Below are 24,150 nucleotides of genomic sequence, written 5' to 3' on the forward strand. Positions count from 1 at the left end.
CTTTTAAAACGATTATAATCTGGATCATCCTGTAGTTGTAAATGCAGACAAACATCAGCAACCTATTCAAAATGTGTACATTGACTTCATGCAGCCCATAATCTTGGTTAGATACACAAATTTTCTGGTCAGGTTATCATTTCTGTTAAGCTCTTTTTGGTTGCTTCTCTATGTAGCCCGATGGTCATCTTATCTCTCGTCAGCTCTCTCTGATGTCTCACTCTGTCTGTAGCCACCTTATCGTCTGACTTTATTGACCTTTTGTCCCGGCAAATTCATAGCATACCTGTAGTCCTTCTTCCTAAGGGGTAAGGGCTCATGTGTCTAAACTCATTCCTGTCCCCCTTGTAAGGGCACAAACACTATATTCATAATAGGTCCATGCCACAAGTCACAACTTTGTTCCCCCTCACCGCCAACCACCACCATCTTGAATCAGGATCTAACAGAATCACCTAAAGATCTGAGATGTTGGGTAGGTAGACACTGGAGCAAAGCTATTCTTATCAGTGACATAAAACAATGCTTCTTTCTTTTATCTATCTAATACACACTTAAACCCATTCTTTAACCCCTTAACCGCCCTCTGCCGGATATATCCGGCACCGTTGTTTTATTGCTAACGCCATACTGCCGGAATTATCCGGCACATTTGCCTGTGGTTATATGAATGCCTGGCAAGTAGTATAACTGACGGTTTGGCGTGGGTATTATTACTACGTTGTATTTCGACAAGTCTGTGGTTGTTTTGGCCGGTCATGTGACGTGATTCGCATGTAACAGCTGTGAATATGGCGAAACGTAAACTGACTTCAAGTGAGGCTTTGCAGGCGATTTTGGACAGTTCTGATCATGATTGTAGCAGTTCTGAAGAAGATTTTAGCGACAGTGATGAGCAGCAACGTGCGCTGCATGATATTGTGAATGAAGACGCATCGGATGACGGCGCTGAGTGGGTGTATCCCCAGCATCTCAGCTGGGCTGCTGCCCGTGGTGAACTACCTTTTCTGCATTCATTTGAGGGAACGTGTGGCTTTATTGTTGATGTAAACAATTACACTGCTGAGCAGTTTTATGAGCTGTTTGTGTCACCTGATTTGATCAGACATTTTGTTCATCAGACAAATCTGTATGCAGCACAGTTTATTGAGAAAAATCCCAATTTACCTCCACATTCCCGTGTTCGTGCTTGGTTTGACACTGATGAAAACGAAATGAAAAAATTCATTGGGATTTTGATGTTGATGGGAATAATCAGAAAACCAGATATTGAGATGTACTGGTCTACAGATCCTATGTATGCAACACCTATTTTTGCAGCTGTCATGACACGTAACCGATTCTCTTTGCTGCTGAAATTCTTTCATTTGAATGACAACAGAAATGAGCCAGATAAGAAAGATCCAAACCGCGACCACTTGTTCAAGCTACGTCCTTTGATTGATCATTTATTTGAAGCATTTCAGTTGCCCTACATGCCAGGACCGTCAGTTGCAGTTGATGAAAGTTTATTGTCGTGGAAGGGCCGCTTACAGTTTCGACAGTATCTACCATTGAAAAGGGCACGGTTTGGTATCAAGATGTTTTGCTTAGCTGAGAATTCAGGTTACATTTATAGATTTCGTGTATACACTGGCAAAGAGGATCCTATGAGTAGTATTTCAGCAGTGTTGCCAGATGAATGTAAGGACTTTGGACTTTCAGAAAAACGCTGTCATGTCTGTTCAAAGAAGGGTCAGCGTAGAGACGTCAAGACCTTCTGCTCAAAGTGTCCCAGCAATCCAGGACTTTGTGCAGTTCCCTGCTTTGGCCTGTGGCACAGCAAACTCAAATACTGGGAATGAAACTATGATTGACTGAACTACTTTTGACTTTTGAATTACTTTTGACTGTTCCGTTTTTGTAGTTGACAATAAATCCAGAAGCCTGAGAAAAGGTACATTTTGTGCTTTATTATGTGTTTGCCCATTTCTAGAACTTGCACAACATTTAGTGGTCAATACTGCTTGAATAAATGTAAAAAATGTAAAAAAAATGTAAAAAAGTAAAAAAACGAAAATTGTTCAGATTTCGCCTGGCGTGGGGAATATTTAGGGAGTTGGCAGTTAAAGGGTTAAAGACATAACAATTCCAGACATTACAACAACAAAAAGATCATTAACCAGAAAACCAGTTCATTTCTCCTTTGCATATTTAATTTCTGAACGAACACTGGAATACTGGTATTGAAGAGCTTCTCCTTTTGAACGTAAGCAACCGTATATTACTATCTTAAGTTAATCCTACCCAGTTTCAGAGTGAATGCTTCATTTTTCTTAAGTATGAGTGTTTCTGAACAGTCTGCTGTGGGGAAAAAAAGACCCCTCGCCATCAGGGATAATTAGAAAGATTAAGCTGACCGAGTTCTCCTTTAGCTTAGCTTGCTAAAATGGTTGCTTTCTTGCATTCATGGAGTTGAAGACCTGAGATGGGTGTTTTGTCATGGTAGGGTCCTAAGGTGACACCCTTTTTCGACTCTCTATGTGTAAACAGAATGCCCCAAATCCCACCTATTGCATGTTTATTACCACCAACATGGTCACTGTCAGGATTGACTGCTGTTGTAGTTAAAGCTTTCCCCTTTCTTTTACATTTGTGACAGCGGGCAAGACAGAGTACCAGAACAAACAAACAAGAGAGAAAGTTGCACTTTTTGTTCATACGTAGATTGACTCAGGATTTCCAATTGTGCCCAAAATATAAGCAGAGTAAAAAATGAGTTAGCAAAATAATACAACTTGACTAATAAGCAGTTTACTTTGCATGCTTAGCTACCAGTTAGCTCTCTCTCTTAGTATGTTGATTGGTCTGTGGTCTGGCATGGCCTTTGGACTGAACAGTAGAGACACAGCATGGCCCCTCTATTGATGTAATGTCAGCATGGCCTTCTGCATGACTGGGGCAGCAGAGGGACATCTTGCCTATCTCTTACTCCTTAATTTAAGCCCAGTCCTGTCGTGTCATGTTGTGCTTGACACACCTCAAGTCACCAGCCTCGGTTCCATTCATAGCCACAGCCACCTCTATTCCTCCAGGCTGCCTTTTTATCTTCTGAAGGCTGATAAATTCTACTTGTCCAACTAAATCCCCACTTCTGATGTCACATATAGAACATCAAAGCAGCAGCTTCACACCCAGTGGGGGTGTAGATTATAGCAAAGCACTTTTGTGCAATCCATTACAGCCAGATCAATGCAGAGCCTTCAAGCCCCCCAGTGCCTCACTGGCCAGTCAGTTCTGGCTTTGGTATTTCAGCTAGGAGCTAAACACCTGCATGTAGAAGTCTCATCTAATCTGGTAAGTCGTAAATGTGCTCGAAAGAACTGGCTTGTAAAGCTTCCTCTTAATCATTATTATTTTTTAAAATTAAAATGAAAAAGAATGGCTCAAATGTTTTTGATAAAGACATCCTACAAAATATTTATCACCATACGTATATGTCAGATTTTACTCATTTCTGCTCTCCGTGGGGCTGGCAAACTGTATACCAGAATACAGAAAGATCCCAGTTTACAGCAGCTTTTTCCATGGAAAGAGTTTTTTTATTTTGTTTTATAATTTAAAATGCACAAGTTTGGCTAATTAAAGTCTACGGCACTTTATGGTTTAGTACATTAAAAGAATGTGCAGTGTTTTTCATGTTTCGAGGGAAAAGCTGCATAACTACAAAAGCTATACATTAGGTTTTATTGAATCAGGTATAACATTCCCAAATAGTCTTGCACTTTATGAAAACTATCTTTTAGAAGTTTAAAAAAGGGTATGCATAAAGAAAGGTATGCAGAAAATGTATGATATTGCTAAAACACAAAAAATGTAATAAAATGCAGTCCTGGAGCATCATATTATTCATCAGTCTGGCTGAAAGGTGACACAAATATAACACTTAGTCCCCTTAGGCAGCATTTTACTTACTTGAATTATTTATAGTTTTTTAACACATACATTTGTTTGTACTGTGGTGCCTCATACTTCAACCGATTGTAACTTTGAACGTTCCAGAGTTTGAATGCTAAATTCGAGAATAGTTTGATCTGGAGTTTGAGCGATGCTTCTATAGTCAAACTGTACGTTCAGTGAAAAAATGCAGCAACAGATGGAGCGTACGTAGTGAGTGTAAACATCATCTGTTGTGCACCCAAGTTGTCTAATTTCTGTGAAAGCATCTTGTGTTACGCTTGTGTGTTTTCAGTGCTTTTTTCGCTTTATTTTTAGTTTTATACATGCACACATAAATACACATATTATATATTATATATATATATATATATATATATATATATATATATATATATATATATATATATATATATATATATATATATATATATATATTTTGTCATGGATGGCCAGGGCCCTAGCCGGTCGGGACACCTCTGCCTTGGACAGACTTGAGGAGCAAGTGTGGACAGAGCACTACCTCCTCCGGAACGGTAGATGGCAACCGTGCCTCAGACTCCTGCAGGGCTTCATGGGAGATGGAGTTGGACACAGCCCTGTTGGGATCCAGGGGTGCCACCAGGAGGCACTGCAGCTGTTCTTCCGCCACACTCAGAAGTGGGGCAACGAGCACCTGAAGCACTTCCGCGTGCCTTATATAAGGGGCCAGCAGACTGTACTCGGGTGAGCCAGAGTCGGGTGCAAGGTGGTCGAAGCTTGCCGAGGAGGAGTAGAGGAGAAAAGAGAGAAGGAAAGAGAAATATTGTGCTTGTGCTTGGGACTGTGTTTTGTCCTTGTGGGAACAGGGAAGGCATTGCCCATGAATGAAGAAACAACAAAGGCATTGAGAGAGGCCTGGACTGAAGGTGTTTGGTGCTGAGGCACTGGGGTGTGCTGTGTCAATTGTATGTAATAGTTGTAAATAAACGTGTGTGGAGAATCAAACGATGTCTGCCTGTCTGTATCCGGGCTGTTCCCCACAACATATATACAGGGTATATATATCCTCCAAATATTTATTGTGAAGAATGTCAGCAATACACAAGACATCAGCACTCCTCACCAAGTTGCAGTAAATACAGTTTTCATTTTTTTGTACAGTATGTACATATTTTATTAGTTTTCATGTTTTAATATATTATTTTGGGCATTTAATTCTGTTATTTTTACCTTAAATTATGTATATTTGCTGTTTAAGTTTTTTGCAATAGGTATTCTTTAGGTTCTGGGAATAGATTAATTCACTGTCCATTATTTTTAATGGGAAAAATTGATTCAGACTTGAATGATTCCTCCTGATAAGAATGAAGTTCGAAGTATGAGGCACCACTATACTTAAAACTTCTGCAATTTATTTTCTTTCTGCCAACTCCTTACCCTCTAATTCTGGGTCATCTCTTGACAGTTCAATGCCCTATTCTGTGTTTTGCTTCTGCTAAACTCCTGTTTAAATTTACACAATTAAAAGTAAATTCTGATTCTGATTTTCAATTTTAAGTTTTTGGTAAACAATCCATAGTCTTGATCATCTTCTCTCAGTATCCCCCTAGTGTACCACTAATTGAATGAACCTAACCAAGTTAAATGTGTGGAGTCCTGTCTGGCTGCAGCATTTGTATTGTCCTAGCTGAAGGACCTCATTTAGTGCCTCCTTTAGCGTTCTTTCATAACATTTCATTGTCATAATGAACATTGATTTCATAAGTTGTCTCTCCAGTTTTTCAAAAGTAAGGTGAATGCTAATCTGCAAGGATGGCCTATCTGTCCTATAAATTGTTTTATTGCTCCTATGATCATTTACCACATCTAGAACAAGAAGTTCAGGCTGAGATGTCCCTTCTAAACATTTCACTGTAAAAATTGCCATGCATTTTGAGATTGTGTGTATAGTGGGCCAGTACTGTGTATGCCCCAAAGGAATGCATTCTAAATCATTACATGAAAAGTGTACACAATATGTGCCTCCTACGTCTGTGTTCTGTGCCAAAGAGACACAGCAGAGACATCCACTTATGATATCTGTTCTGTTTTACGTTCTGGATTTGGATGGGGTACACAAAATTATCAAAATTAAATGTGCTATCCTTATACATGTGCTGTTCCTATGTTCAAGTAATAATTAAAAATGTTTTGAGAGAGCAATTAGAACATCAGAAAAATTGTGACAAGAACAGGCCATTCAGGCCCAACAATTTCTTCCATCCTGTTCACCTAGATTGCACAAAATAACATCAAGATATGAAAGTTCCTGAATTCCTGCTCTCCATCATACTACTTTGTATTTTATTCTATATGTCCTGTCTATGGCACACTTCAGTGTAGAAAAATCACACAGGCCATCACAGGGTTATAGAAGATATGAAGGATGTCACTTTATACATTAAAGCAGTACAGTCTCCTAAAGACGAAGAGCCTGCTCTGACCTTTCTTATATAGTTTACCTGTGATACGTGACCAGTCCAACCTGTCATTAATGTGGACCCCCAAGTACTTGTAGCAATTAACCACCTGTGCATCCACTCCTTGAACTGAAGTTCATACACAACAAATCATTTAGCGGAAGTGTGTCAAGAAACGCTACAAGCGGCTCCTTTATACCGACAGCAACACATAATGCCTCACATGTACTGGGACTGCCAAGTCACAAGTTTTCTTTTTTCAATTTTGTTTCTTTAGTCATTCTGGTGAGTGTCTGTGTGTGTATGTTTTATCTATTTGATTTAATTTTTTTTAATTATAGAGCACTTTTCAAGTGATATGCACAATTTGCTTTACAATGACAAAACAAAAGGGCATAAAAAGAGCTTCTGTAAAAAGCCAAATTTCCCCTGGTGACAAATAAAGTTGTATCTACCTATTATATAGTACCTGATATCTGTTTATGGTTCTTTGCATGAAGAAGAACTTCTAACACTTGTACGAAATCTGCCCTTAACAAGTTTCCAAGTGTGTCTCTGTGTTCTTATTAAATAATTTATTTTTGATTAAACTGAAAAGATTTAACTCCTTCTTCATAGTTCATAGTTCTTAGTCCCAGAATCAGCCTAGGTGCTCATCTGTAGACCTTCTCTAGTGCCGTTTTGTTTTGTTTTTTTTGGAATATGGACACCACAACTGTCCAGAGTACTCCAGGTGAGGCCTCATTATTGAGAGTACTACGTAATCTCTCTTGGCTTGCACTCCACACATTGCGATACATAACTCAACATCCTTCTTGATTGCTTCTGTGCACCATCTGGATGTGGACAGTGAAGAGTCCACTATGACACCCATTGTCATTGAGCATTGAAAAGGCGCTATATTATTATTATTATATTCTCCTCATAGTATAATGAAATGTAAATTTCAATTCCTTGCATGTATTTACATTAAACTTCATCTCCTCAAGGCTATATGCTGTCCAAGCTGCCCTATAACAATTTAGTTGATCCTGCTGTACATTAATCTGTCCCTTAGACCAGGTAAATGAGTAGGTGGGCCTGTGGCGCAGTGATCGCACTATCCCCTCTTACCTCCAGCGGCCGTATTTTAAATTTTGGCTCCGTCTGTTAGTTGGGACTGAAGCTGCAGAGGCAGGTGAGGTGAGGTGAGGTAGACAACATTTACTCACAATGCTTGCTCTTACATTGCAAGTCTGACATGCGCATTTTTTTTTGTTTGTTTTACTATCCACTGTTTTTTCTTTTTAAACTTCCTTCAGTAACTTTTTGATACTTTCATTTGAGTTTCATTTATTATTCCACTTTGAAAACTTCAGCATGATATGCATTAACAGAACCCATTTACATTTACATTTACATTTACAACATTTAGCAGACGCTCTTATCCAGAGCGACTTACAACAGTGCTTAGTAGTCTACGACTGTTCTTCAGTCTTTTTAGGCTAGGATTAAATCTACTGTCATTAAACAAGTTACCGCTGACCAAGTTGTACACAAAACCATGCTAGAAGAAAATAGTAAGTTTAGTACAAATTTTTTTTTTTTTTTTTTTTTTTTAAGAGAAAGGGTAGAAAAAAGTATGGGGACTTTAGTCCCCCAAGTGCTGTTTAAAGAAGTGTGTCTTCAGACGACGTTTGAAAACAGTGAGGGTCTCCGCTGTTCGTACAGCAAGAGGAAGTTCGTTCCACCACTGAGGAGCCAACACTGCAAAGAGTCTTGATGCATGTCGTCCTCTTCTTTTAAGTAAGGGTGGTTCGAGACGAGCAGTGCTTGATGTTCTGAGAGAGCGAGAAGTGACACGCTGCTTAACCAGTGCTGATATGTAAGGTGGTGCAGTTCCAGTTTTGGCCTTAAAGGCAAGTGTTAGGGTTTTGAACCTGATGCGGGCAGCCACAAGGAGCCAGTGCAGGTTCTGCAGCAGAGGTGTAGTGTGTGAGAATTTGGGAATATTAAAAATGAGTCTTGCAGCTGCATTCTGGATCAATTGAAGTGGTCGTGTTGCCTTTAGTGAAAGTCCAGACATCAGAGAGTTGCAGTAGTCCAGCTTAGAGATGACCAAGGTCTGGACGAGAAGCTGAGTAGCCTCTGTAGTGAGAAAGGGGCGGATTCTCCTGATGTTGTAAAGAAGATATCTGCAGGACCTGGAGAGGTTGCTGATGTGTGGAGAAAAAGACAAGTCTTCATCTAGAGTGACACCAAGACTTCTTGCCGTTTTTGAGGGGACGATAACTGAGTTGTCAAAAGAGATTGCAAGGTCAAGATTCGGAGATGAGTTGCCTTTGATGTACAAGAGTTCAGTCTTGCTGGGATTCAACTTGAGGTGGTGGGAAGTCATCCAAGAGGAGATATCAGCAAGGCAGTTTGAGATGCGGGTTGAGACCTGCTGGTCATCTGGTGGAAAGGAGAGAATGAGTTGAGTGTCATCCGCATAGCAGTGATAAGAGAATCCATGTCCAGCTATTACCTTCCCAAGAGAACCTGTGTATAAGGAGAAGAGAAGGGGTCCTAGGACAGAGCCCTGAGGAACACCAGTGGTCAGTCTTCGTGGAGTTGACTGGGAGCCTTGCCAGGCAACCTGGAATGACCGGTCAGCAAGGTAAGAAGCAAACCATTGCCAGACAATGCCTGAGATCCCAAGACTAGACAGAGTTTCCAGAAGTATCTGATGGTTGACCGTGTCAAAGGCTGCAGATAGGTCCAAAAGTAGGAGGACTGAGGACAGGTTGGTAGATCTGGCTGTGTGAAGTGTTTCAGAGACAGCAAGAAGTGCAGTCTCGGTAGAATGAGCTGCTTTGAATCCAGACTGGTGAGGTTCAAGAAGGGCGTTACTAGATAAAAACAAATTAAGTTGGTTATAAACTGCTCGTTCCAGTACTTTAGAAAGAAAAGAGAGCAGGGATACTCATAAAAACAATGCCAGCTTTTTTTTTTTTTTGCTAAACTGTTGGATTTCAGCATTGTTTATCATATGCTCTTTTCTTAAAACCATTTAAATCTCTGTACCTTTTATAAAGTAAAAATTATCATGTTTCTTTATTTTTCACATTAAAGAATTCTTTCCATAAAATTTAGAGAACGTATAATTTAAAATGTTTCAGTGACGCTTAGCATTATTCTAATTACAGTATACTTCTTAGTAAAGTACTGTAATTTAATTATTTGCACTAAAACAAGTAAATCCTTGTTGTAACTATACCATTGTTCGGATGTTAAGAATACTGAATGTTGCATTCCCAAGTAAACTTTGAAGCCAGTCCAAAATGACATGGAAAAGCTGTCATATAGTGTAGCAAAGGAGTGTTTTAAATTGTAATGATAAATTGTACTTATGAAGCAAGGAAACGGAACACAGCCAATCACCTCACCTGAGGACATTAAATCTCCACAGACATGATGGGGCAGAGTAAATTACAACGGGAACATTGTAATGTATGGACTGGTGTCTCAGCCACGATGAATTTTCTTCACTCATTCAGGCCATAGGAAAAACATCATGAGACACGCAAAAGAGCGGCACACCAGGTTAAACATCCCAACAACACTGGACGGGACTTGTGGACACTGCTGGGATGCCAACTTAAGCAGGATGGACGAAGTGGGCTGAGCATCTAAACTGGGATAAATAATAGTGCTTGTCCCATACAGTAGACTGCCTACCATGTTTAGGTTGTTCCTTTGTACATTGGGTGGCAGTATCCCTTACAGTGAGCCCCGGTATGGTTGCCTGTAGGGTAGCTTTAGAATTGTGGTACCATAGAGTTACCCTGTTAGGCTCCTAGAGAGCCGGTAGGGGGAAACTAGCAGAAGGAATTAGGGTTTAGGGTTAGGATTAGGGTGTCTGCCTGACCTTGACGTGCTTTCCGAAGACAAGATTTTCACACCAGAGGTACTTCGGTGTTGTCTTGAAAAATGGAGGCCTTCAACTTCACGTGTGGAGTCTGAGTTGGGAGTGGAGTAGAACAAGACCCACCTGGGAGGAGCGGAGGTGCAAGAGAAGAAAAGAGGATAATTTGCTATGTTGTGTCCTATAAGAGGAACAGGAGCTATTAAAGATATTGTGATGAATAAAAGACAGTGATTTGTGTTTGGGGCTCAGTGGCGTCCCCATGTGGCCACAGCATAAACACAGCCAACAAGAAAGCAGCCACATGAAGTCACCAAAAACAATCCGTCTTAGATGTGTTTGGACTGAACATTTAGGAAGGGAATGTGAACTTCACAGTAAGATCTGCTCAAGCGCATTTCTAGAATAACAAAAGCCATTTTGCGTTCTTATCTGTCTTTGCACTCAACAAGATTAACAGCATATAAATGATAGTGTCTTTTGAAAGTAAATACTTTGCAGAATATCAATATTTACCTGCTCTGGTTGCATTATTGAGTCATCTTCGAGTGGAATTAAAACATTAGGTCATTGTGCTTATAATGTGCAGGCAAACAAAGGTTGCTGTTTCGTATATTATTTTGTCTTTATGCTAATCATTACCTATTGTTTTATTAATGACTGTAAGCTATAAACAAATTTATAACACATACTGTATATGTAGATGTTACCAAGCAGTCCCCCACACTGAGGTTTACTCGACATGTTGACCTCTTATGAAAGTCACTTTGGGTTAAAAACATCGGCTAAGCAAATGTAAATGTGCCTCATGACATAGTGAATAATACAATAAACATGAGTATAATAAACTGTCATCTAGTATTAATTATTGTGCTACCATTTGATATTGTTTCAGTTAAAAGCATCTAGCTAAAGATGTATTACTCTAAATTTTGTGTTGTTTTTATGATGTAATTACAGATGCATTAAAGAAGACACGAGATTCATTATTCCATCTCTTTCATTTTTTCCACACTAAGATATCCTAGTATTTTCCTTAAATTGCTTTTTAAAAATGATAAAAAGTAATTGTTTCATTAAAATGAATAAACAATGTACAGGCAGTCCCCGGGTTATGTACGAGATAGGGACTGTAGGTTTGTACTTAAGTTGAATTTGTATGTAAGTTGGAACAGGTACATTATTTTAACAAATGCTATTGTTGACCGAGTGTAACCAAGTGCTCTGCCAATGAATGATGGAGTTTCACCTCTCTCTGACCTTTTTATTATTTCTACTTTATTTTCAATGGTGATGGTTTTCTCTTTTTTACTGTATCACCAGCACTTGCATTAGATCTGTGTTTCAGAGACATTGTTGAAGGGTGAAGACAAAAGGTTAAGATGAGCTCTTCTGCACAGCACTGTACACGTTATCATAGCAGGAAGGCACCAGTCATCAACATGTCTGATGTACTGACAAGAGACGACTTCCTGCTACAGTATGTGCATAACAGTACATGCAGGCTTGCTATTGAGAATGAATGGGGGCGGCGAGGGGCGGTTCATCACCAGCCCCCCTCACAGTCACCTCCACTACAGTATGCTGTAGAACGAACACAGTGCGGCCAAAGGCGAGTAGTGTATCACTCCAACCCCAATTCAACAGGCAGCCATCCGAGGAACACTACAAAGCTACCCCCGCCGCCCCATTCAGCCACAACCGGGTCACCACTTGCAGCATTACCAGCCGTGTGTGCTGGGCAGGCAGTGAAACGCTCCCCTCCGCTCCATCCAGCCTGTGTCCAGTCAGGAGCCGCAGCTGCGGTGGCGTAGTGAGCGGACAGCAAGCCATCGTCCAGCACACAAGCGATAGCTGTGGCCCAGGTGACTATGGACCATGGGTCACCGCTTGCCGCCGGGAGCTGCCTGAGGGACACTACACTACGCGAGCAGCAAAATCGCCCCCCTCCAGCCACCACTTGCAGCATCCCCAGGCCGAAGATGACGGAGCGGCAGTTACTGAGGCGCATGCGTTGCAGCTGCGTCCTCGTTCGTAAGTCGTAGGTCGGGTGTTCGTAACCTGGGGACTACCTCTATTCCACTTTGTAGAAGTGCTTTCTGGTTTCTCTATGGAATGCCTTTCTTGTTGCTTTCCATTAATGTCCTCCTGTATGAGTTTTACTAATTTTGCTAAGTGAAATCTCCTGGATATTTTTGACACTCTTGAAATTTTTCAAAACCTTCCATGCACCCCTGTGAGACCTTCTTACTCAGACACAAAGAGGCTGAGGTGTCTTCAGCTGTCACTCTGGTATGTATAGTGTATTCAGACCCCTTCACTTTCTACACACTTTGCTGCATTGTAGATTTAATTTTAAAGGGATAAATGTGCCATTTTCCCTATCAATGTACACTCGAGAACCCATAATGACAAAGAGTAGCATCCTGGCTGGGGGTAATGCCTAGAGGCTAAGGGACTGTTGAGTCTAGTGTAATGGACTAGAATTCAGTAATCTACAGAAGATGACATTTCAGTATGTTGCTTAGTGTAATGGGCTATAAACCAGTGTTTTAAAGAAAAGGCTGAATTTCTGAAAAATTCTGCTACAGGTCATTGTTGATGGCTATCTACAGGACATAAATATTTCCCTGTCTTGCTAAAGAGTCACCTGCTTTGAATAGTCAGACTGCTTTGATTTAGTATCTCATCTACACACAATGTGGTGATACAGAACTGACTGCTTCCTTGGAAAATGAACGAGTTCTGGGGACATTGGTTTCTAATCAAGTACTCAAAGTAAATGTGTTTACACTGTTTGTTATGCAGAGGAAATTGGCTTGCACCATTGTTTCACTGATTGCCATGTTGATCTATGCAGAAATTGAAGCATTTATATATTTTTGGGTAAAGGAGAATAAAGTAGAACAGAGAAGTATGGTCTGAGAAGGGTGGCATTTTCAAACTGTGCACCTGCACAGGACCGCCAAATCCCAGGGGCCACCACGCCAATATATATTGAATATAAAACAGAAAGAGAAAATAACGACACAGCTTTATCAGGACACAGGATCTGCCTTGTCACTTCGGCAATGTGGCAGAAAAACATTGTGTTTCTTGTTAATTAGTTCACTGTATTTACTAATGTCGCTAGAGTCAGAGCAGTAAGCTATAATGTAGTATTATAACGTTCTGCCATAATGAGAATATCATGGGCCGCGACTTGCTTTTCAAGTCACGGACACGCGCATATAGAAGCAAAGCTAGTGCAAGTGGGCGAGTCGTCTTACAAGTTAATGTTTCACCTAGTTTTAATAAAGTATTAGTGTTAGCGCAATAGTCATAGTGAATATGTGGTCGGGTAGGGGACACAAGACATTCACATACCCATTCTAAGTAAAATGAAGAGATTTCGAGTACACGAATCTGGTTATTCGAAAGGAAAGAGAAAGGCGGCTGAGGAGGCTTTCATTGTGGCAAATTTCAGCAAAAGTTAAATGCTTGTGTCATGAGCATGAGGCAGCTATGCGGTGTCTGCAACGGACGTGGCCATCCGCGTTGCATAAGATACCATATTGACATTGGCAGGCGAAGGGGCCACCGATTCTTTCTCTGCCCAGGGCCGCCATGAGCCTAGAGCCGCCCCTGGTCTGAGACTCGGGACTGCTGCCTGTTTCTTTTATGCTTTTCACCATATCGCTGTGGCTACACCCTGTAGCAACAGTGGCTTGTACCTGACCAAGGTTCCCCTGGGCCTGAGGTCGGTAACACTAGCAGGAAACACAGAGGACTGCATCAGGGATATGACTGATTAGAAAAGGGGAGCTGGAAATGGAGGTAGGGATTTCTGGTCGGTTTGGAGAACAACGGGAAGGTGTGGGATATAAAGATGGTGTACGAGCATGGGTGGGGGATTCCGTATAGGGAACCAAAGTTTTAGTTCTAGTTCAATTCCCTTCATTTTTGTTTTACATTCATTATTCTTCCTAAACTGTTACGCAACTAATTCTTTGCCTTACTGTGTTTTCCTTTTCAAACCTGTTACCGTGTGGTCGCTACAATATTTTTTTTTTTAAAGAAACATTAGAACAATCTAGACGAGAACAGGCCATTCGGCCCAACAAAGCTCACCAGTCCTATCCACTTAATTGTTATAAAAAAACATCAAGTGTTGTTTTGGAAGTCTTTAAAGTCCTACTGTCTACCACCCTATTTGGTAGCTTATTCCAAGTGTCTATGGTTCTCTGGGCAAAGAAAAACTTTCTAATGTTTGTGCACAAGTTTCCAACTGTGTCCCCGTGTTCCACTTTATTATAAATTCCCTTCATAATTTTAAACACTTCAATCATGTCATCATGTTAAGCTTCTTTTGCTTAAACTGAAAAGGCTCAGCTCTTTTAATGTTTCTTCATAACTCATTCCCTGTATCCCTGGAATCGGCCTAGTTGCACTTCTCTGGACCTTTTATAGTGCTGCTATGTGCATTTTTGTAGTGTAGAGACCAAAACTGTATACAGCACTCCAGATGAGGCCTCACCAGTGTGTTATAAACGTTAAGCATAACCTCCATGGACTTGTACTCCATACATCAGGATGCTACAGTATATAACCTGTTAGTCTTCTTAATCGCTTCTGAACACTGTCAGGAAGTTGATAGTGTCGAGTCCACTATGACCCCTAAATTCTTCTCATAAGGTGTACTCTTGATTTTCTGATCGCCCATTGTGTATTCAAACCTAACATTTTTACTTCCTAGGTGTAATACTTTATATTTACTGACATTAAATTGCATCTGCCACAAATCTGCCCAAGTCTGTATGCTGTCCAAGTCGCTCTATAATGATTTAATGGATTCCAATTTATCTGCCAATCCCCCTATCTTGGTATCATCTGCAAACTTAACCAGCTTGTTACATATAAATGACTTGGATAATAATATAAGTATTAAAAATAGCAGCGGCCCTAACACTGACCCCCTGCTGGACACCACTCTTAACATCAGCCAATTCTGATAAAGTTTCTCACACCATCACCTTCTCTACCCATCTAAAAACATCACCCTCAACTTCCACTTCTTTTAGTTTGATGCTCAACCTCTCATATGGCACCTTATGAAATGGTTTATGAATGTCAAAAAAAATAATATCATATGCTCCACTTTGATCATATCCCTTAGTTGCTTCCTCATAGAATCCCAGCATGTTAGTAAAACATGACCTCCCTCTTCTGAACCCATGCTGTCTGTTCAGTAGACTCCTGTACTTACCATGTACTGTTCAATCTTATCCTTAATAATTCCTTCTATTAATTTTCATGTGATGCATGTTAAGCTTATTGGCCTACAGTTGCTTGGATCTGCCTTGTCACTTTTTTATATAATGGGATAATATTTACCATGTTCCAGTCCTTTGGAAACTCCTCAGTGCGCAGTGTCTTCCTAAAAATGTGTCAAGTGTTTATATATATATATACTTGCTAGCCTCATTAAGAACTCAAGGGTAAATATTATCTGGTCCTGGTGATTAGTTTGATTTCAACCTTTTTAATCTGAGCAGCACTTCTCCCTCTACAATTTCCAAATCCTTCAATACCTCCGTACTAGTCTTATTTACCACTGGGAGGTTATTCACTTCCTCACTTGTGAAGCCCTCAGAAAAATGCAAGTTTAGAGCGTCCACTATTTCACTGTCTGCATATTTTAATTCCCCTTTACTATGCCTGATGCACTTCACCTCCTCCTTGACTATTCTTTTACTACTGAAATTCTGAAAGAATCTCTTATCTGCCATATTCCTCTCTAACTGTGTTTTAGCCTCCTTGATATCCTTCTTAATGGTTGCCCTCATGTTCTCATACGCCGTTTGATTCACTTTGGAGTTATTAGTCTTATATGCCTTATAAAGCTGTTTTTTCCTTAGCAGCGTCTTCTTATTTAACTCTTAATTAACCTACTGTGGAGTTTTTTAAAAATTTCTTATTCCACATATGGGAATACATCTGCTCACTCAGATAAAACTATAGCATGTTTTTTGGACAGCAGAAAAGATTGCAGGCTTTAAACTGGACTCCAATAAGGTCCATTATAAATCACAGGTCAGGAAATGTTCCGGAAATATAATAAATGACTACACTCACTGGGGCAACCATCTCTTTCAGTTGTCACCATCAAGGAAACATCAGCAGTCACTAAAGGCAACAACTGCTGGACATAGAAACAGTTTCTTTCCTACTACCGTCTCTGCTTCATCTCTGTCTCCTCCTAATTTCTAAACTTCTTGGTCCATTCTAAATTGTTTATTTTGTAAAGACTTACTTAATATACATTATTACTGGGAAATTCTAAATTGTTTTAACATTTTATATATTTGTGTTTTGTGCCACACATTTTCAAAGTCAAAGTAAACTTTATTGTCATCTCAACCATATATTAGTGTACAGATAGATAAAAGCCAAGCAAAATGACACCTTTTATTGATGAAATTGTGAAGCTCAGGGTCCACAGTGTAACAAGATGACATGCAAATCATAAATTAAAAATAGAATTAAAATTTAAAAATTAAAACACAAACAAGACAAGACATTGTGCAAAGACAAGACAAAGAAGTAGCAGCAATATTGACGTGTAGTTAGCAATATGAACATTGATGCATTTTGTGGTATTTGAAATCTAGAAACATAAATATAGTCAATAGATATGTAATATAATAAATAAATAATAGATATAGACTGCGGTGGGTTGGCACCCTGCCCAGGATTGGTTCCCTGCCTTGTGCCCTGTGTTGGCTGGGATTGGCTCCAGCAGACCCCTGTGACCCTGTGTTCGGATTCAGCGGGTTGGAAAATGGATGGATGGATGGAAATGTCTATAATTCCAAATTGAATCAAGAGTTTTAGTACCACAACATCAAAACTTCATTTCATGCCTGCATGTATTAATAGAGCGAGCCTTAGTACTGCCAAGAAAGCTGTTAGAGCTGTAAGTTTTAAATGGCTGGACCACTGTGACATTTGTGGAAAGAAAAATTCAAAGAGATGAAAATGTAATTGAATGAAAATGTTATTTTACCACATTTGACACTCATTGCACGCCCAACGTCTCTCTCTGCCTGAATTACCCTTCCCAAGATTTCTTTCATTTTGGGAGTTTTTTTTTTTTTTCTTGTCTTCTTGGAGAGTCAAGGCTGGGGTGCTGTCAAAAAAACAGGGCCTGTTAAAGCCCATTGAGACATTTCTTGTCGTTGCTGGTTGAACGATAGAGAGCCTCGTGTGTTTGGGTGCCATGGATTTCCCCTTTTATGGTACCCATTCCTTCCCCAAGTCTGAGTCACTCAATAGAGGGAGCAACAGGGTTGCATTCTGAGCCACTGAAATTAACCTCATCTTTCCTTGACATATTTAACTTAATATTTCCCGTATAAATACCTTCCCCAGTAGAGCTGTGACGTATCTAAAAATTATATTGGTTTGAATTTTTGTCTTCTAGTAATCACATTAACATTGTCACTGACGATAAAGGTTGGCTGGCATCTTGGCAGGAATGGATGGTTATTATAGATGAACAGGCATCCCAGCAGGGGAGATTGCTAGTACCTTTCTTGACCACAAGGCCATAACAACAGAAGGTCAAATGGAGACTGCTTCCCGGAGCCATATATCCCCCCTTTATACAGGGTGGCAGCATCTTTCTGGTGGAACTCCATTGGTACACCTCCACATTGGGAGATGTAGTCCAAATAGACAGTCTCGTTGGGGTACTTAAATGCCATCGGGGGGAGTTGCAAGGAAACGTTGTCTCTACTTTGGGGTGGGACTTATGCCTGAGCAGGCAGTGCTTCTGCCATGCAATGCTGTGGCACTTGAAGTAATAATAATAATAATAATAACATTTATTTGTATTGCACATTTTCATACAAAAAAGTAGCTCAAAGTGCAAGTACTCCCAGATCCGGCATAAAAGAAGCCACCTCACCTGCATTTGGGAGTTGGAAGGTAATTGACAGTGCTTGCTGGGAGGTGTAGAAGGAGAAGAATACGGAAGTATATGGAGACAAGAGAAAACCTGTCATGAATAAAAGGACTTTCATTTGGAACTGAGACTGTCTGTGCATAGTTGTGTCTGGAATATGGTGTTCTGCGGCGCCCCCTACAATACTAAGCCTCTGCTTTAATCACAGTGTATATATGAACTGGTTTTTTCACCTGCACTTAAGAACAGGTCATCCACCTGATGCTAAGCATGTTTGTTGCCAGCCAGTACTTGGATGGGAGACCATCTAGCTTAGTTTGCTGCTGGAAGAGGTGCTGGTGAGGCCAGCAGGGGGCGCTTACCCTGTGGTCTGAATGTGGATTCCAGTGCTTTGATGGGGACCCTGCTGTAAAAATGGCACCATCCTTGCAGATGTGACATAAAAACTGAGGTCCTGACTTTCTGTGGTCATTAAAGAACCTTGGGCATCCTTTGTCAAGAGTAGGCTGTATCCCAGATGTCCAGGCTAAACCATGGCCTAGTCACTCTGGCCCCCTAATCATCCCCTGTCTCTAAAAGGCTCTCTCTCTCACCACTTCGCCACCTAACAGCTAATGTGTGGTGAGCTAACTGGCACAAAATGGCTGTCATCATATCATCCATGTGGATGTGGCACATTTGTGGTAGTTGAAATGGCTCATCCTCTCACTGAAGTGCTTTGGGTAGTGAGGAATGCGCTATATAAATGTAAAGAATTATTAGGGTCTAAAACAATGGACACTGGTATACATACCTTCATTTAAGGCTGACATGCTATACTTACTCTACTATCCTAGGACATTTGAAAAGACTCTATTAAGCCCAGGACAGGGACAACAAGCAAAATTTCCCTGTGTGAGTGGTTTAATGCCTAGTAAGTGGTTTATAGATTACAAAAACAGAGTTGCATCTTTGTACTGGTAATGATTACAGATCTTCTGGAGCCCAATACTGAGACAGATCGATTGTACATGGTAGTCGTGGATGGTGTGTAATCACCTGCAATTTATGTGAATGTTGGTTGGCAGAGCACCACAGCAGAGATGAGCGCGTACAGGAAGCCAGTTCTCTCCTTGTGCATCCTCTCATTACTCAGGACCAAAAATCCACGGTCTCGTTTTAAACAACTCCCTCTTGACTGGATTATTCAATTCTAGCTCTTAAGTATTTGATACCTGCATTTAACAGCTTTTATGATTCAAGGTTTTCTAAAATAAATGAATGAATGCATGCATAAATGAAGGAATGAATTAAAAATGATAAAGCCAAACTCTAATCCCAACCTGTTAATTTGATATTATGTCTATTGAGAGGAGACTGCTCTTACTGGAAACTCAGCTGCTTATCTGGTCTGGCAAAACAAGTCTTTGGCAGCAGGAATCCTTGCAATAAAGCATTCCTTGTAAACGATGTTAAAAAGGAAGAATGCATTTAATGACACAAGGGAAAGCCATGCCAAACAAGACAGAATAATCCTCTTATGGGAAAACCCGAGAACTAAAAGCGAATTATTGCTAAGAAGAATAGTACAGACGAAGGGTGTGACTAGTGAACACCAGAATGCACCAGAGTCTGAAGAAATATTCAAATGAGGTGACCAAGTGGGCATTTCATGAGCAAAGTGGATCACAATGTTTGGAAAGTCTGAATAATTCATGGATTTTGTTTCCACTCTCTTCAGAGGAGTATCTCGGCCGAGAGGTCTACACACATGCAGTATAGATTTACAATGCGGTGATGCTGATAGTTATAAATTATTACAGACTTTGGAGACAGTAGAAGGGAAGAAACTCTGTTTATTCAACCTCCCTTGAGATCCTCTTGGTTTGTATTGCTAACAAATTGCAAAGTCAAGAAAGGGCAAGCGGAGCTAAGAAAACAAAACTATTGAATATTTAGTGAGTGTTAAAGTCATGGATGTTCAATGATGCAAGTACCGAGTAAGAGGAGTCAGCAGTTCTGAAACAGACACAACAGTTCGCTTTCATACTTCAAATACTGATCTCTAAGAGCCCCACCAACCCCTTGGATTAAGGCTTCCAGACCCTTATCTTCAAGAGCCAATTCCTTCTTCCAACCATTATGTATTCTGACAGTCATGGACAACAACGTGAAAACTGATGAAAAACCCCACAGGGGAATTCATCAGTATTGTAGGCACGGAGCTGGACAGTTTGACATCTGTGGCAAAGCGATGGGCACTGAGCAGGCTCCTGTCAATAATGGAGAATCCACTGCATCCACTAAACAGTATCATCTCCAGACAAAGGAGCAGCTTCAGCGACAGACTGCTGTCACTGTCCTGCTCCACTGACAGATTGAGGAGATCGTTCCTCCCCCACACTATGTGACTCTTCAATTCCACCCCTGGGGGGTAAACGTTAACATTATTCAAAGTTATTGTCTGTCTGTATACCTGCATTGTTATCACTCTTTAATTTAATATTTTCTTTATCAGTATGCTGCTGCTGGAGTATGTGAATTTCCCCTTGGGATTAATAAAGTATCTATCTATCTATCTATCTATCTATCTATCTATCTATCTATCTATCTATCTATCTATCTATCTATCTATCTATCTATCTATCTATCTATCTATCTATCTATCTATCTATCTATCTATCTATCTATCTATCTATCTATCTATCTATCTATCTATCTATCTATCTATCTATCTATCTAATAAGCCTTGATACCCCTGCTCCAGTGCACTCTGGACCACAGACTGGATTGAAGGTTCACCTTCAACCAGGACAATGACCCCTAACACAAAGCAGAGAAGCCTCAGGAATGGCTAGAAGACAACTCTGGAAAGTCCTTGCATTGCCCAACCACAACCCAGACTTGAATCCAATCAAATGTCACTGGAGAGACCTGAAAAGAGATGTCCACTGGTGGTTGTCCTCAGATACAGGATTCACCCTGTTGGATCTACATTATCAGTGCCTTTGGGAATCCCACATATTTATTATGTTTATTGGCATTTTAGTGACGTTCTGAACTTGTGCAGTTATGAATGAGTACAATTGTGCCCATCTTCAGAGAACTGGGCTCAGTTTTCAATTTTACATCATTGCCTGTGTGGAGTTGCTCCATTGGCCCCACTGTGAGTGAGAGTGGTGATGTGTAGTATGTACTGCTTGATGGACTGGCAGCATCTCCAGAGTGCCTTGAGCGCTGTGCTGATGGGATAGGCCCAGCCTCCTCCAATCTTAAATGGGGTTGGGGTGCCTTTCCTATATGTGTGTATTTAACTTTAAATAGAAGTGGCATTTATTTTGGAAATAAAATAGCCATGGCTTTATGGTAGTTTATTTTATGACACGGGTTTCATTCTCTACCTGGTTACAGTCTGTGTGAAGTCTGTAATGTCTCCAGTATTCTTACCTCTTGAAGCAAATTTCCTCCCATGAACAGGTTCAGGAAACTAACATGAGTGTAAACTGGCCTCATATTTTTAAAAAAGCATATTTGCATGGGTTATGGTTCAGCGCCTGGCTTAACTTTATTTCTTGATTGTTTAATATTTATTTTCCATCTTTTATTGTTCATTCTGTTTTTGGTTTTGTTTTGCCTTTTTGTAAAATTAAGTTTCTCTTTGATATTGTTTTGTTTAGTTATTTCATGTGTAATATTGTATTTTTATATTCTTTGTGGGAAGAACCTCAAAAGACAGGGCCACCCTAACATCACTGCTGCTGGGACCACCCTCTGCCTTCATTTGAGGTGGAAGAAATGGTTCAGCAGTGGTTCATTGATTGTCTTGTAAGCCAGTATTATATTTTCTGTTTTTTTGTTTTTTTTTGGTTCGGCTTTCTAGATATTGCCATATGATTATAAATTGGTGTTGTTTACTTTGGATTGCTTTTTAGGCAAATCGTTTTACCCGTTTTTCTATTGTTGTTATTCTTTTGTGAATTTCAAAGAAATTCCCCTTCTAGATTCCTTTTTGAATGTGTCACTGAAGCCAGAGGTTTTGACAGTTCCTCCCCCTTTATGAAATTTGGGAAATTTTATGTGTTTTTGAATTTTTAAAGCCAGCTCCTCATTTTGGGCCTGTACAGGCCAAAGCCATGCTGGGGTGAGGCCAGTTTTGTGGATTCTTTGAGGCCTTGAACCCTTTTTGCCATTTTGAGTGCACTAATCATAAGAGTGTGAGTGTGCCTTGTGATGGATTGCCACCCCATCAATTCTCACTTCCTGCCTTTTTGAGAAATGCAGGACAGCAAACAAAAGCAGGTACAGAAAAGAGATGGACGGATGAGTGAGAATGCTCATGCATGTGCGTGCTTTGTGATGGACTGTTGAGCCATTTGTTCTAGCTACAACCTTGTGTCCAGTACTACTGGCTTATGCTTCATTTTACATTGCTCCTGTAGTGGAAATATTTTTAAAAATTAACTGAATGCATGGTTAATCAGGGATCCTGCAATAGTGGCAGGAAGGTGATTGCTGTTTTATATTGTAAAAATATTGTAGGCAAATCAAAGATGTCCACTGATTGATTTTTTTTAACCAGTAATAAAAACATTTTCAGTCATGACTGTGTCTCCTGCGTGCAAAGATCTTATGTTTTATCACATATGACACCACACAGAGGACAAATGCTAAAAAGCATTTACTGAGGCATGTTTTTTTATAGAAGGCCACTTTTTCAGCCAGCGATTGACTCCCCTTGAGTCACAAGACACTGTGCCTCTGTTCAGTCTGTAAGCTCGAATACAACTCTAGTGCATGATTTACAGTTCGTTTTTTTTCTTTGTTTACTACACTATAAATTCAGGTGATATCTTTATTTCAAATACTTGTTTATATAAAGTTTTCCATTACTTAATTATTTCAGGTAACAAAGAGCAGATGCCAGTGTAAATATATCAGGGCTGCTAAATCAGTGTTCATTGCCACTAAATGTTATTATCAGCAAGAGGACAGCTTTAAAAGTATTTATGAAAAAGAGCAAACATTGAACAATAAAGGTTCCACAAGTAAAACACGCAGGTTGTGGTTTCCGACTTGACAGACTGCTGGCGAAGCAGGCGGTGTGATACAGATAATGAGAAGTCGATACGCATTCACATCAGCCAGCAGACACCAAGATTCTTTCTTGTGGTTGGTTCATACGTCTAGTGTGGCTAAGGAGTCGGACTGTAAACAAATAATAAGCACAAAAAAAAAAAACAACAACAGCACACATTCTTCTGGTTTAAAGAGGGTACTGACAGAATCAGATAGGAAAGCAGCATATTGCACTAAAACTCTGGACAAGCCTTATTATCCAGAATAGAATGGGAGCAAATTACAAAGACTTAAGGAACATGCAAGAGTTTGCATTGGTTACCTAATCCTACATGATCACACATCTGCTTGAAGAAATAATAATAATCTAGCTCCTAAAGAGCCATTAAAACCCCTGAGAGTTGAACAAGGGAGGAGACCAGACTGGAAAATGTGATATGTTCACAAATAGGAAGGGAAATTAATAGTTTTAAATATGTTACCAAATTGTATACCAAGAAGACAGAGTTTGGCAATTCAAAAAAAAAAAACAAAGTGACAGAATATTTTAGTATGCTTCCATACGTCCCTTTATTAAAAATGAAATGACATCTGTGGCTTCATATGCCCACACTCTGTGACATCACAGTTTTACACTTTGCTTTTATTAATTTATTTTCAAGCATTAAAGCTAAGAAAACCTTCAAAGTACACAAAGGTGAATGAGTGTTATGAGCAGAATTTTATACTATCTCTATATATATATATATATATATATATATAATTTCATATTTAATCTTAAAATATATATAGAGTAAATCCATCCATATATATATATATATATATAGTAAGAAAAGGAGCTATACTGCGCCCGACCCGACACAGATTCACCCGGAGGCACGTATAAA

General features: G+C 39.9%; 1 protein-coding gene across 1 annotated transcript in view; it reads left to right on the forward strand.

Annotated features, from left to right (window-relative positions):
- The window catches only part of otud7a (OTU deubiquitinase 7A), a 523,825-nt gene that overhangs the window by 426,481 nt on the left and 73,194 nt on the right, over positions 1–24,150 (forward strand). The gene's annotated exons all lie outside the window — the stretch shown is intronic.

Source organism: Erpetoichthys calabaricus, chromosome 17 (genome assembly GCF_900747795.2).
Source record: "Erpetoichthys calabaricus chromosome 17, fErpCal1.3, whole genome shotgun sequence".
Classification (NCBI taxonomy): Eukaryota; Metazoa; Chordata; class Cladistia; order Polypteriformes; family Polypteridae; genus Erpetoichthys; species Erpetoichthys calabaricus.